At 41.5% G+C, this 15928-nt stretch overlaps 1 protein-coding gene across 3 annotated transcripts in view; it reads left to right on the forward strand.

Moving 5' to 3' along the window:
- Nucleotides 1-15928, forward strand: part of SLC39A10 (solute carrier family 39 member 10) — a 145122-nt gene that overhangs the window by 63363 nt on the left and 65831 nt on the right. Inside the window, exon 1 of one of the 3 annotated variants that reach the window (XM_003990987.5) lies at nt 13102-13225. The exons of 1 other annotated variant lie outside the window; for it this stretch is intronic. The gene's annotated coding sequence lies outside the window, so the exon portion shown is untranslated. Of the gene's footprint in view, nt 1-13101; nt 13226-13317; nt 13422-15928 lie in introns of those variants that run through there. One more of the 3 variants, XM_019838398.2, reaches the window with a different exon arrangement.

Below are 15928 nucleotides of genomic sequence, written 5' to 3' on the forward strand. Positions count from 1 at the left end.
TTCAGTCATACTGTCACCTCTTCTACTAACTATTGGAATGAATAAACCATTTTGCAGAATAACTGTAGCCAATTACTGACAGTTTGAAAGAAGTGCCAACCTATGACAGGTTAGGACTGGATGCGGGAAACAAGAAAAGAAAAGAAAGCAGAAGCCCGAACCTGAATTTCTCAGTTTCCTTCCTACCTGTCCTCGACCAGCCAGTCATGCATCTTTGGCAGAGCCTGCCTCCCCAGCCCCAAACTGGTGAGATTCTAGAATCACTTAACCGTGGTTAGTCCACAAGGCAGTTCATCTATCTCTGATAAACAAGAGCCTCTCAGAACTTCACTGTTGCAGTCATTTTGTGTTAGCGGTTGCCGCCTGCCTCCTCCTCCACACCGTTCCCAGTACGGGGTTAATTTAGAACGGACTCATTACCAGTCACCAAACTTATTCTTTAACAATGTTGAATATCGGCTTAAATGGTGCACAAATGCAGTAAATATTTAAAACGTGCTTTGCTTCCAGTATGAATGTGCAGAGCTACAGAGTATAAAATTCAAACCAAATGAAGTATAAATAGGAGTGTCAGAGCTTCATTTCTAAACATAGCTGAAAGTTCAATTGGGTTAGATGCAGATTAGTGATTTTGTGTTTGTTTATTTCTACCAAACAGGGTGGGTCTATTTTGGAATGAAGCCCAATAATTTAAAAGACACATTTGTATCACTTTCATGGTGTGCAGTTTGCCTCACACATGACCAGTCTAACTGCTTCAAAAAAGTGCCAGGCAGGGGTATGACAGCATCATCTTGGCTGATGTCACTACTGAAATATTTTGGTGATCTCGGAATGGCTCCAGCTACAACACTGTTATTCTACATTTGAAGTTGTTATACAAAAACAGAAAAAAGTGACTACTTCTGAATCATTTGCAAAATTACATTTAAAAACTCTAGAATTATAAAATCATGTATGTGCTATACTTTGGTCTAATTCCTTGAACATTACAGAGACAAGGTAAGTATTATTTGCTTAATTTGCTTTTATTATAATGTTTTATTTTTTACTGTTATTGTGGAGTTTTTAAAACACAAAAGCGGAGAAATAGTAAAATGAGCACCCCTATAACCATCATCCACTTTAGCAATTCATATATGAGTAGTCTTGAATCACCTATATACTCCCACTGGATTATTTTAAAGCAAATCTTAGACATCTTATTGCATCCATAAATATGTCAGTGTATATCTCTTGGGGTGCCTGGGTGGCTCAGTTGGTTAAGCATCCAACTCTTGATTTCGGCTCAGGTCGTGATCTCATGGTTTTTTGAGTTTGAGCCCCATAGTAAGTAGGCTCTGAGCTGTCCCTGTAGCTGGGGATTCTTCCTCTCTCTCTCTCTCTCTCTCTCTCTCTCTCTCTCTGCCCTTCCCCTGTTCACACACACTCTCTCTCTCTCAAAATAAAAAAACGTTAAATTTTTTTTTTAAATAAATAAAAGATACAGACTCTTCTTTTAAGCACAATACTATTATCATGCATTAAAAAATAATTCCTTACTATTAAAAATCTCCGGATTATTTCATACTTGTTTTTATAACTGGATTCTTCAAATTAGGAAAGAAACAGGCTTCCATATTGAAATACTGTATTTTTAATGTTTATTTAGCTATAAATTCTAGACAAGAAGACTTGAAATGCTTCAAACGCATTTCAAAACACATTCGTTGGTAGATACTAATTAGGAACATAATTGAAAAGAGATTATTTTCTAAGTGATCATTATAGTTTCCAACTTGATCTTCATTTCAGTAGCAGAGATAACACCTGGCCTGAGACGGGCACTGGAGCCCTCTGACCCACTTTAATGTCACACACACAGATTTCCTTTTAGGCTTTCTGACCTTGACTTTCAAGCTTTGGTCAAAGTCCTAATGGACATAATTACATATTGGATCTAGTACTTAATTAATAGGAGCCAATCTCTACAATGTAGTCTCTGAACTAAATTGAACAAACTCCCCAGGGCTTTAACAGAGCAAAATAAGTTGGAAATTTACATGATTCTCTTGGTACCTGATTTCCATTTCCTACTCCCCCTTTTTAAACTGTATAGCTGTAAAAGCAAAATTAGAACATAAAAGATGATACAGATAATTCATAACACTTCTCTTTGATGATATACCAAAGGTGCAAATATCTTCCAAGTGTGATTCCCCTATAATAAAAGTTTTTTGAAAGAAAACAAAGTATCTCTGCTGAAGAGTTTGGTTATTTTGCAGTCAGTATCAACTCAAAGGGTGAGCATACATTCCATTTACATTTGCAACATTGCTAATAAATCAGGTATCCTAACATAAAAGTCTAAAGAACTGAAAAATAGGAAGAGGCTCATGTTACAACCATACTCAAAAGCAGCCACTCTATTTCGTGCAAATTCTAGAGAGTTCAAGTAAAGAGTAATAGTCACACAGGGATACACACAATTCATCATAAACATATTTATAATGTTGTGGACTCTCCACCCTTAGAGGATAGAAGGCTTTCTTTCGAACTCATATTCTGGGTCTCTCAGGACATAGCTCCCACACAAGTTAGAACTGGAGAACACGTGGCTTTAATATGCCCAATGTAGAAGCCTCCGTTTACTTGGGCCTTGAGAGAGCTAGGGAAGTGTGAATGGATGGGATTTGGTCTTGGACTTGAATAAGACTGGCAGTGCCATTCTAGTAATTCAGCTACTGCTATCTTTACAGCATCAGAAAAATATTTTTGTTGGCAAAAACAATTTGGCCCTTAGTTTATTACCACAGGATTTGAGACTTTAGCAAGTACATTTTCTTCTCTCTCTTTCTGTTTCACACATGCAACACACACACACACACACACACACACACACACACACACGTGATAGTGTGATAGTTTAGTGGTTTAAGATCAAGGGGCTTTCAGCTTGGACTGTGGGTTTGAACTTTAGCAGATGTCCCCAGCTGGGCAAGTTATAGAGCTTCTCTGCAGCTATTTTCTTATCAGTAAAATGGGTATAATGAGAGTACATATGGTTGTTTTGAGGATTAAATTAGAAAATGTATGTAAAACACTTAGGTAAGTTCTGACACCAGTAAATATTCAATAGCTGTTCATTAGTAGTGGTAGTAACAGTATTAGGATAGAGGAATTAAAAAATGCTGATAACCTTCCCCAAATGCCACCACTATTAATGTAGTTTACAAACTACTTCTATGTGTTTCTTTCTCCAAACATAGCATCTCATTATGTGTCCTCTATTATGCTATACCTGGCAGTCCACTCATTCAGAACAGAGTCATTCAAGGCACTATGTTGGGACTTGAGTGGACTTTTTTGTTAATGACAACTCCCATGGCCCTTTGTCTTGAGTTAAGTCTGGTTAGGGACAACACACAGTTAAAGACACACAGAGAAAGGGGGGAGCAATGGGGAGAAGGGAGAGAGTCATTTTAAAATTGATTAGAACTATTAAGGAAAGGAATAGTATGTAATGAGAGAATCATGGTAAGTTAGTACAGGGAAGAGGGTTCTTGAGGTAGAGAAGCTTTCTTTGAGAATGTGAAATCTAAAGGATGAGAGAGTTTCAAGTAATCCAGATTATCCTTTTTAGCTGTAGAACATTCTACTTTATAAATACATTGTGAAAATTACTTTTTTTTTTTTTTAAGAAAAACAAATTTCCAATCAGATGCCATTAATGCTGGACAACCAACAGTGATACTCTGTTGTAAGCAGTATTTTTTGACATTCTACTGTCGTCCATCCTAACAACCTTTTGTTAGGTAATTGATGATAATGGTGATAGGGACCATACTGTTGCTTCGGTTATACGTTATTAGATGTCAAGGACATTGCAAAGCATTTTGCCTATATTATCTCATTACCTGTATTAGTTCATGTAATCTTAAAAAGCAACTCCGGAGCACTTTGGGTTGAATATGGCAGATGGAACATAACATTATCTTTTCCTCCTCAACTAAAAGTCACACACAAAAAAAGAAATAACAAAGATACAGCTGTAAAGACAGAGAAGGAAATGGGCAAGAGTAATAAACAGTTTGAAAGGTAGAAAGGAAATAGTGAACTATTTCCTTAGACAATTTAGCCCTTGGGGATGGGAACGGTAGGACGAAGGATGCCTGTTGGCTCTAGCATGCCAGAAACACTTGAATTGCAAGCACTGGGCCCTTATGAAAAAGGAAGTGAATGGTAAGCCTGGAAACCAGAGGGTGTTTGAAAATCTATGTAAGGAGCAGACTCTCTGATCTCCCAGATTATGAGTCTGCATATTTAAGAGAGTTAAATACTTCCTTATTGAAAGTCAATAGCAGATGCCTCAAATTGATGAAATGGCAGGATAAGCATATTATTGTAAAATATGGAGGTAAATCCCTAGAAAAAAACTCAGATAATGGAGGGCTTTGTTCTGGGAGGTAGAATACACTGCTGTTTGTATTCTACATTAATTTTTTTTTAATTTTTTAAAATGCTTTTTACTTATTTTGAGACAGAGAGAGACAGAGGGTGAGCAGGGGAGGGGCAGAGAGAGGGAGACACAGAATCCGAAGCAGGCTCCAGGCTCCGAGCTGTCAGCACAAAGCCCGATGCGGCGCTCGAACCCACAGACTGTGAGATCGTGCCCTGAGCTGAAGTCGGACGCTTAACTGACTGAGCCACCCAGGCGCCCCTACATTAATTTTTTTTAATTGTGGTTAAATATAGGTAACAAAATTATCATTTTAGCCATTTTTAAGGTCTAATACTCAAAGAGTACATGAAGCTGAATCCATTAAACAATTCCACTCTTTTCTTGCATCTAGAAATTAGGTTTTCTTAGCATCTAAGGTAAAATAAAATGGCATGGATTTAATCATTCTATTTGTTTTTGTTGTGGTAAAATATACATAGAATTTGCCATTTTAACCATTCTTAAGTACATCGCGTTAAGGACATTCACAGTGTTGTGCAGCCAGCTTCACAATCCGTTTCCAAAATTGTTTCATCATCCCAGGTAAACACTGTACCCATTAAACATGAACTCCCTCTTCTCTTCCTCACCCCATCCCCCACCCCAGTACGTGCTGACCTCTGTTCTAGTACTTTCTGTGTCTATGAATTGCGTCTGTTCTAGGCGTCTCATATCAGTGGAATCATAAAATATTTGGTTTTGTGTCTGACCTACTTCACTTAGCATAATGTTTTCATGATTCATTCATATTGTAGCATGTATTTCTTCCTATTTGAAATTTAAAGCTAATGTTAATGTATTACTTTAAAAAATAGTAAAACAAACAAAACCCTGCAAAATACTGCTCAATTTTTAGGTATTGAAAATGAAGCTGAATGATCAGGTTTAAGAAGGGCCTTTCACAGCCACAGCTAGCACGTTAATGGAGTTGGGGTTCCAGTTTGATTCTATCTCTTCGATGCTTATCAAATCAGCAAGATTTCTTTATCCATGATTACTTCACACATGGATTATTGCTATAACAGCTTCCTAATACATTAGTTTTCTATTTCTGCTGGGACATGTTACTTCCAACTTGGTGGCTTAGGACAATACAAATTTATTGTTCTACAGTTTGTAGGTCAGAGGTCTGACATGGGTCTCGCTGGGCCACATTCCTTCTGGAGAGACCCATTTCCCTGCCTTTTCCAGCTTCTGGAGGCCACCCATATTCCTCAGCTTGTGACTTTCTTTCTCTAGCAACATTGCATCACTCTGACCATGCTTGCACAGTCACATGGCCCTCTGACTTACCTGTCTCCATCTACTTGTGTGATTAAATTGAGCCTGCCTGGTTAATTTGGGATCATCTCCCCATCTCAAGGTCAGCTCATTAGCAACCTAATTCTATCCCCAATCTCTACTTTACTTTGCTATGAAAACTAACATATTCACAGGTTGCAGAGATTAGAACATGGATATCATTTGCAGGGGTGGGGGGAGGCATATTCTGCCTATCAAACGAATCACACTTGCTACTTCCTTCTTACCTGTGATCGTGGCACTTGCTGGTTTAAAATTCTTCGGCAGCTCTTAATGCCTTCGGGGTAGCATTCAGACTCTTCTGTGTGGTACACAAAAACCCTGCTTACTGGCCCTGTCTCATCTCTTCCAACACCCCATGTCAAAAACACACATCAACACCACGGGTTTCAGTTCCCCGGTTGAGAACCACACTATTACTCATTTCATTCTTCTGCTTGCATTTCTCTGTCCTCTGTTTCATTACTTGGCTGTTTCCTACTAATCCTTAGGTCAGACCTTGGATGTCACTTCCTTTCTGAAGGCATTTTTGCTTTTGCTGCCACGGCAACCCATACCTATCTCCAATATAGCACTTTCCATACTGTACTGAAATTGCCTCCTTCGTTGTCTCCTTGACTGGACTGTAAGCTTCTGAAGGGCAAGAATTCTATTTTGTTGGCCCTCATTGCCCAGCTACTTGATAGAGTGGCTTGCAACATAAAAGGAGCACAGACTTTTGCCTGAAGATATTTCCAACCCTTAATTAACACTTACCTCTTTTTTCCAAGTCTCCAAGGGAGACTTGCAGAGGATAGAGATTCATCTAAGGACTGGAGTGAATGTTTAATCCCCTAAGTGAATTTCACTTTAAATCTGCTGGGATATGTTTGCCTGCACCTGACCAATTCTTCACTGATGAGCAAGTGCATAGCTCACTTTTCCATGACTAATCAAAATTGTTAACATACACTTGATTCTGCTTAATTTTTAATATAACTGTACTGGTATAAATAAATACTTGAACAACTGCATCAAATCACCATAAAGAGGGGAAAGCTTTTCAACTAAATGTATAACCAGATTGGCTAATTAACTTTCTAATTTAAGAGACTGTGGAATAAACATCTCCCTTGGAATTGATTCAAGCTAGTCAAGCTGAAAGATAAAGCAGAAAAGAACAAATGTTCACATTATAAGTGTCTTGAAACGTTTTTATTCTATGCTTTATTCCATTTAAAATTTCCATTGACCTGCCACATTTATAGACTGAAAAGCCACCAGTTTGAGGTTCTACAGATTTTTTTTTTTAAATTACCAACTTTTGCAGAGAAACTAATATAGATAACCTCACAAAAATAAGAGGCAAGGTAATGGAAGGGCTAAGAGCATAGCCTCCGGAGCCACACTGTTTGCACTGGAGTCCTGGGTCTGCCACATGCTCTGTAACCACCTTGATTTCTTCATCTGTGAAATGGGCATAATCATATTTACCTTGCAGGGCTATACAGGGTTAAAAGAAGTTATCATATTTAATTAATCAACACATTTTAAACTATACATCTTCATGTATTTAGGGTGGGAAGAAAGACACTGAAAACTAATTCCCTAGAGAAAGCAACTGTCACTGTAATTGGAATGAAACCTGAGTGTGAGGAAATCCTTGGAAGCTGTAGGTGAGATCATCTATAAGGAAGCAAGCCAAGCATAGTGGGTTCTTAATTATTGGGCACTGCCAGAATCATTCCTCAAAAAACAGTAGGGAATATCTAGAACTGCCCTACAGATGTGAAATGGTAACAAGAGGTGGTGTACGGGATTCTGTGAAAAATACAAAAGTGACTTATTCTAGTAAAAACGTAATTTGAGCTGTACTTAGAAATAGTGCAGGGAAAATCTGGAAATCCCTACAAGCTACTCTTGTTTTGACAATTCATTTATTGTCTTCCCTAATGTTTAGAATTTAGTTGCATTCCTGCTGTCAAACTTAATAATGAAGATAGGCAATATTTGTTAAGCTAAACCAAATTATCTTGATTTTAAAAGATGTATTTGATTGGTTTCATAAATGTCAGGTGTGAAATGGGTCTCATTATTAATTGTCTTGGAATCTCTAGGCAAGATTTGAAATATGCTCTCTTGTGATGACATTTTAAATGAACTTTAAAAATGAGTTTATTAAGTTTAACCAGTTAAACAAATGAACCTGCTTTAAAAAATATTTGCATGGTAATTTACTGCTAATTCAGTTCCATGTTGATAATTTTCCTTAAAGCGTAACCATCGCCAAATCCTCTTCAAATTTGCAATATTCATGTGGATTATTTATGTTGCTCTTTTTATTCCTTTGGACTGGGAGTGAAGATTTGGAAAGTTGATTTTTTGCTGTGCTTTCAGAGTTCTAAAGGATCCAAAACGGCTGCCTCTTGGCATCTAGGCCCCCAAGCTTGGTACAAACTTACCAAACCTACTGTTTTCTTTCATTTTAGGATTTTCTGAGTGAACAAGACTGGCTAGGAGCAAGATTAAGAAGATGGGAATTTGCCTAGTTTTCCTTTTGTCCTTTTGTACCACATTACCCTTGGGAAACCAGATGATCATATTTCCTCTCTCTTAAAACTTCCTCTTCAGAGAAGATAGGAAAAAAATACACCCTCACGGCAGTATAAACAATAAAATAGTGGTAACTTCCTTCAGGGTCAAAGTCCCTTTGGTTTCAAGACCCAGGAATAAAGTTCTAAATGTGGAATCCCAGGGATCGGTGAGCACAATAGACTAGGTCTGGGACAAGAAGTCTTCCTGGTACCACGTGCGCAAATGTGCGATGTGCCTGGTACCCTGGCTCCAGCTGCTATCTTCTTCCTTTCATTCATTCTTCCTAGTGGTTCTTCCTATTTCTCCTAGGCTAGGTCTCGTTCCTATTTTCGAAAGCACTTGCCATGGCAGATCAGAAGCTTTAAGCCTCTCCCTTATTGTCTTTCTTCCTGTCTAATACTAAAGGCCTTTTGTTTGTATTGCAATGAACTGAAACTGAAGGATCTAACTTGGCTAATGACAGCATCCTCTAGGGAAATGATATAAAAACTGACTTTTCTACTGGGGGAGGGGTGTTGTTTCAACTGTTTCATTTCTCCAATCTAGTTTCGTTTGTGCAGGTCACCTGAAACTCATTTTATTGGAGAAGCCTACCAACTTAAAATGGTCTCACCTGACAGGGACATCAGTCAAATCTTGCTCACCGGGATGGGATTGGTTCCTTTCTCCCTTTGTGTACCCTCCTCAAAGTGATGGGCTCTGTGGAAGAGGATGGTCGTGTCAGTTACATGAGTGTTGCTCATTAGAAATGGCTACAAGGATAGCTGTGCTCCTACAATGAGCACTTCCCTGCAAATTCTCACAGTCTATCTTAATTTTGGGAATGGAGAGTCTTTTTTTTAATGTTTATTTTTGAGAGAGAGAGAGAGAGATATGGAGGGGCAGAGTGAAAGGGAGAGAGAATCCTAAGCAGGCTCTGCACTGTCAGCGCAGAGCCTGGTGCAGGACTCGAAACTACGAACCGTGAGATCATGACCTGAGCCAATATCAAGAGTTGGTTGCTTAACAGACTGAGCCACCCAGGTGCCCCAGGAATGGCGAGTCTTTAGATGAGATGTCAGAGACATAATTTCTCAGGGGATCAGGAAAAGACTGCCCCACAGATTCCACTTCCCATCCTGACCCTGGGTTTGACATGTTAGATGTCACAGAGTGCCTTAGGTCTTAAGGAACAAAAAGGGGCGTGCCGTTTACATTTCTCTGGTTCGGATCTGGAGCAGGGGCCTCTATCTCCAAGCTGAAAAACATAGTCTCCAAACGTGAGTAGACAGTTGTTAATTTTGAGGCCTAGGTTTAGAACATAGTCCTGATTACTTCTTTTTCATTCATGAACACTTGTTTCTGGTACTTTGTACCGCCTACCTGAGGGCTGTACATCTGTATAATTTAGTCTTCCAGGTTCTCTTTCCTCAAGGCATAACGCTGTCTGAACCAAACTTGTTTGGACATGTGAAAATTGAGAGTTTAAACTGAACATGAATATAAGTAGTTTTCTTTATCTTTGGTTATTACTAAACTTAATTCATGGAGAGAACAATTGTTTGAAAGGTCTGATGTCTTAGAACTGGTTATGTTCTTTACACATTTAATTACAAGTTCTTAACTTTGTCGTTGATAGTCACTGTTTTCCCCTTTACTAGAGGGAAACCAAGTTTATGTCACAAACTTCCTTTAGTCACAACTAAAGATGGAGGTATGATGTGTGGTTCTTATTTTCTCTCTTTATTGCAGCTCTTTCTTTTTTCTTTTTTCACTTATTTTGAGAGACAGGACTAGTCAGGGAGAGGCAGAGATAGAGAAAGAGAGAGAGGGAGAGGGAGAGGGAGAGGGAGAGGGAGAGAGAGAGAGAGAGAGAGAGAGAGAGAGAGAGAGAGAATCGCAAGTAGGCTCCAAGCTGCCAGGTTGAGCCCGATGCGGGGATCAAACTACAAACCATGAGATCATGAGCTGAGCCCAAGTCAGGAGTCAGAAGCTTAACTGATGGAGCCACCCAGGCGCCTTATAGCTAGCTGGTTCTTTTCTAATCCTCTGAGGGGCAAAAAGTGCCACCGGATTTATTATATCATGCCTCACAAAGGTAGGTTGGTCATGCTTAAAATTTTAGATGAAATGAAATTGCGCTTGCAGCAGTGTGAATAAGCAAAACAAATGAGAGGTAAACCATTTACACGTAATTCGTAATTCGGTACTCTGTCTTCCTCCCCAGGCTTTTGCAAATCATCTACACGGTTTTTATAGTTCAGGTGAGCTTCTTAATGAATCAAATGAGGTAGATAGAAAAAAGTAACCTTTTTAGAAAGTTCTGATTCTAAAATATTAGAAATCTCTTACCCTGACACATTCCTTGTATATAAAATGGACAGAAATAAAACCTACATTATAGTGATATTTTTGTAGCACTCTCCATTGTTTAACTCAGCAGGTGATTTTGGAGTAGGCCTTCAACTCATTTGCGGAGATTCCTTTTCCCAGTAGGAAAAGTAATATACTAGTTTGCAGCTCATTTACTGAAGGTAGTAATTTTACTCTAAGCCCTGCCCTACTCAGAGTGGGTATACTTGATCATATATGAATGTTTGGGTAAGTGTATAGAAGTGGGAGTAGCCATGGTCTATTTTCAAGTAGGTTTATCCTACAGTTTTATGCAGGTATATTTATAATATGTAACAATTAGTTACCGAAGCAATTGGAATGGAAGTCTTTGATAACAGGCTGTCCTGTAGGTTTCCTGCTGAGCCAGGTCTTAACCCTTTCATTCCTGAAATGTGGGAGGTCTGGAGAGTCCTGGGAGAAAGGGCTGGTACAGGTACAGGCCATGGGGGACCTGGACTCAGAGCTGTGGCTGTTGAACAACTTGTATGGAGGTATCTGAATACATGATGAATCAGTTCAGCTGCACTTGTGTGAACCAGCTGAACAGTAGCCTTATATAACTAGAAAGCAGCGTGGGTACCCTAAAATATAAGGAATGTAAGTACTGTATTTTATTGATATTTAGAAGAAAGACATTACGTATATTGTAAAAGTGCTCATAGTAATGTGGTCAATAAAATAATTATGAGTCTTAAAACATAAGGGTAATTGGGAAGCTTTTAGTGTTCTCGACCTAAAAGATGTACTATACTGCTTTTATGAAATCTAAGGACTTTCCTTCTGATTATATGAGATCTAAGGACTTCAGAATAAATTTAGACCAATTTTCTTAACCATGAATCTGAGGAAAATGGTCATTTTCTCCCAGCTAGTGACTATGGTAAGACTTGAAGCAAGGACTCAGACTTAATCTCTCCCCTACATCTCAGGACTTCTCCTGTCTGTGAAACTGGCACTAGAGGGGTCAATGGATTGGCTTTCCCCAGACAAGAAAAAAGGGATATAAGAAACTTAGTACCTTGGCAGTCAGTAGGTGTTTAGTAAGCACCCAAAAGATCTTCTTTGCAGAGATACAAAACAAAAACAAAACCTTGCTTCACAGAGGTAAATATGCAGAATAGCAAGACATGTAGCCATACTAACTGGGTTTCAATTCCAATTCTCCTGTCTGCGATCTTAAGCAAGTCACTTAGCTTCCTGTGCCTCAGTTTCCTGGGGTGGGATAATAATATCTACCTCACTGTGTTATGAGTATGAAATATATATGTAAAGCACTTAGTAACTGATCCATCGTAAGACTTGCTATTACTATTGATCACGGTTTTATGCACTCTGCTAGACATCAATAAAGCACCCCCAGAACTCATTCTACTAAACAGATTTGACTGGATGCAGAAACAGGCACACCAGACAGAATACAGATAAGCCTCGCCATGAAGATTAAGTAACTGTAGGAAGCAGAGTAATAAAGCAAAGAGAAGGTGTCCAGAGCCACCTTTCAGGAAAATATGGGTTATGAATTGCTTAAGAAAAGGGGAGGAGACAATTCAGGTGGCAGGTATGCTGTGAGCAAAGGAATGGGAGCAAGAATGAGCACGAGGTAGGCAGGAGTCCGTGGAATTGCTTGGCTGCATCAGGAGTTTTTGCCGTTGGGTGTTAAGAAATAATCAGTGAATTAGGTAGTAGGAAGTGGTGGAAAAGCTTGGAAAGTTGCCGAAGTCTCAATAATTACTGTAAGTGTTGGACATGCTCTCTGAACTCAACTTTTTCTTTGAGGTTTGAAAGGCCTGCAGGAAGTGCGCTTGAGAATAAATTGTGGGGTGGAGAGTGAACTATGCAAAAGGTCTTGCGCTTAGCGCTAAATACGAGTTCCCTTTTGCCCTAAGAGACCGAAAGGTTATTTTAACAAAGGGGAGGAGTTAAGTTAGTGTAGATGTTTAACTCACGTACAGATAAACATCTTAATTTATCGATCTGAAACCTTTTGGCTAAAGCGTTTGCGCTTACAGTTTCCATTACTCATCCGCCTCCCCAGGGCTGCAGCAACCGACATGCAAAACCGGGATAAAAAGCGAGTGGTAAAGGGCGCTCCACGCATGCGTTAGAAGCCGCCCCAACTCCCCCGCAGCGTCCTTTCTTGGAACAAAACTACCGCGGAGCCACGGGGCTCCGCAGTTTGCGTAGACTCGAATTTCCTACTGCTCGCTCTGCCCGTGTGGAATCCCGAGAGTGGTGCAGTTCCCCTCCGCAAGTTGCGTTGTCCGAAGTGAATGGCTGGGTGGTGCGTGTACGCCCAGAGCGTAGCACCCATAGGCGGACGGGGTGCGGCTGCGCAGGGACCTGAGTGGGCCTTGTACGCCGGTAGCGTAGGGTGGTGTCTGACGCGCGGGCCTCCGCGACGCAGTTAGCGCAGCTGGCTTTGGTGAATACACGATTTGGTGCAGCCGGGGTTTGGTACCGAGCGGAGAGGAGATGCACACGGCACTCGAGTGTGAGGTAACTATAAAACCCCGATTTGTTTACATTCCCTCCCCCAGAACCGGCCCCATGCGCGGCGGAGACTGCGAGTCCCGGGACGGCGGGGGGGTAGAAAGGGAGACAAGAACCGGGGAGTCCGGGCTGGGTCCCTCGGGGATCCGGGCGCTGCAGTCGGCGGCGGCGGCGGCGGCGACGAGCCGGAGCAGAGCGCGCGGTGGGCTGCGCGTGGGGCGCCGCGGCTCCTCGTGTGCGCTCTGGACTGCCGCGGGGTTGGCGGCCGGGCAGCCTTCGTTCCGCGTGCGGGGCCCCGCGCCCGACCCAGCCTCCTGTTGAGGCCGGGGATTCGCGCGAGGAGTGGGGGAGTGACCGCTGGGCGGGCGGGCGGCGGTTGGGGGGCTGCGCGCGGGCGGCCCGGGGGCCGAGGATGGCGTTGCCAGAGGAGGCGGGGACCCTAAGGCCGGAGGGTGGGAGGATCCGCAGTCAGGCCTTGGGGGGACTTGCGGCGGCGACGAATGCCTCGATTTTTCCTGTCCCGTCCTCCCCTCCGGTGGGGTCGGGCGAGGAGCCCCCGGGATGGAGCCTGGGCGCCGCTGTTAGCTGGAGGCTAACGGACGGTGGCGCCTCTGCTCCTGCCGCGGGAGGCCTCGTGGAGGCTTTCCTCCCCCACCAACCGAAAAGCCGAGGCGGGACGCGGGGGAGTTAACATCGAAGCCGGCTGGGGTCCCCGGAGCTGAGGCCTTAGGGTGGGGCTGAGGCTGAGTCGGTGGGGGGAGGCCGGGTGGGCCCGAAGGCGGCGTGGCGGCCCGGGCTTTGTTCCCGAAAGCCCTGCGGCGAGAGCGAGGTGGTCCCGGCTGGGGAAGTGGTAGCAGAACCGCCGCGGCCCCCGCCTGGCTTAGGGGTCTGCTCGGCTCGCTTTTCCCTTGGGATCGCCGAGCGCCCCAGCTAAGACGGGGCCCTGCGTGGGCGCGGGCGATGATGTGGAAAGTCTTCCCGTGGCTTGTGTAAAGCCTGGTTCACGTGGGAGCCTGTCCACATGGGCTGTCTTTTAGGAGTTGGGCGCGAGGAAGAAGTAATCAGCCACAGCAGCAGCCCTCCTCGGAAGGGTCGTTCGCTCAAGTCCCTGTAAAAGAGTGACATAAAGCACGTAGTTTTTTTTTTTTTTTAAAGCACGTTATATATACTGGTGGGGCGGTTTTTGTTTTGGTTTTGTTTTACTTTAATGTCTTTTACACTGTTGAGTGCTCTGGTTTTACCTTGAAATTGAGTCGTTCTCCATAGAGCAAAACTAGCATGTGACAGGTTTACATAATTAAGAACAAATATACTGGAAAAGATGGAAATTTAGAATGTAGTTAATTGTAATGCACTGAAAATCTTAAGACTTTATGTACTTTTTTTTTTTTAAGGGACTTTCCTACAGATTTTGAGTATGAGTCACTTGTTCTAGATTTTGGGGGGGTCCATACTAGACCACTCATATCCCTATACTCGCTGAATATTCCAGTAGGGAGAGAGAAAAAGTGTCAGTGACAAGTGGTATGAAGGAAATAAAACGATATAGTGGAGGGATTTTTTTGTTTTGTTTTTTAATTGCTCGATTAGCCTCAGAATGATGATTTTTTAAATGTGGAATATATAGGATTACAACAGAAACCAACTATATTGAAATAATCAAAATATTAACTATGCTGAAGTAATCCATGCTTTAGTAGAGCATTAAATAGGAAGAGTAGTTTCAGGTCTAAACCCTAATTTTAAACTAGGACTCCGTGGTCTTTAAAGGACTTAATGTGTATGATTTTTTTTTTTGGGGGGGGGATAAACTATCAGGTACTGCATTTTACTCTGGTTTTGCCTGCATTCATAACTGAAATAACTAAATTTCAGAGATTAAGATGAGAATAGTATTTTTTTAATCCAGATTCACAAAACAATATTATACACAGACTTCTGGCTAACACCCCTGTGCAGGAGTGACTTTGGTGCTACTTTAAAATAAGAGCTTCTCTTAAGAGGTGTCAAATCAGTAACACGTGTGATGAGCTGTAATTGTTCTTCCCATTGCCAGTTTATGTTCCACACTTTACAAGCCAACATGTTTCTTCCCCTTTTTGAGCACCTGATTTTGAAGTACTTTTAGGAGAGTAGGGTTTTTTTTTTTTTTTAATTTTTTTAATGTTTTACTTATTTTTGAGACAGAGACAGAGCATGAGCGGGGGAGGGGCAGAGAGAGAGGGAGACACAGGATCCGAAGCAGGCTCCAGGCTCTGAGCTGTCAGCACAGAGCCTGACACGGGGCTCGAACTCACCACGAGATCATGACCCGAGCTGAAGTCAGACGCTTAACCTGCTGAGCCACCCAGGCGCCCCAAGGGTGTTTTTTTTTTTTAACTGATTTATGGAGAATAGGATATAGGTGTTAGAGTAAGGGAAATTATTATAAATTATTAAAGAGAATTTACTTTGCTATTCACTTCCCTCAAGCTTTAGCCAGTATTGGAAAGAATTTAAGGCTTTGGAGTGAGACTTAACGGTTCAAAACTATGACCCATTATTAACTAGTTTGGTTACTTCGAGCAGGCTGCTTTATCATAATCTTTTATCTATGAACTTGTGCTAAAAAAACCTACCTCATGGGTTTACTGTGACCTTTATAAATGACATTATGAAACAAAGAGCTGCAGAAAAACTTAGTTCGTTTTAACTTCTTTTCTACATACA

The sequence above is a fragment of the Felis catus genome, chromosome C1 (genome assembly GCF_018350175.1).
Source record: "Felis catus isolate Fca126 chromosome C1, F.catus_Fca126_mat1.0, whole genome shotgun sequence".
NCBI lineage: Eukaryota > Metazoa > Chordata > Mammalia > Carnivora > Felidae > Felis > Felis catus.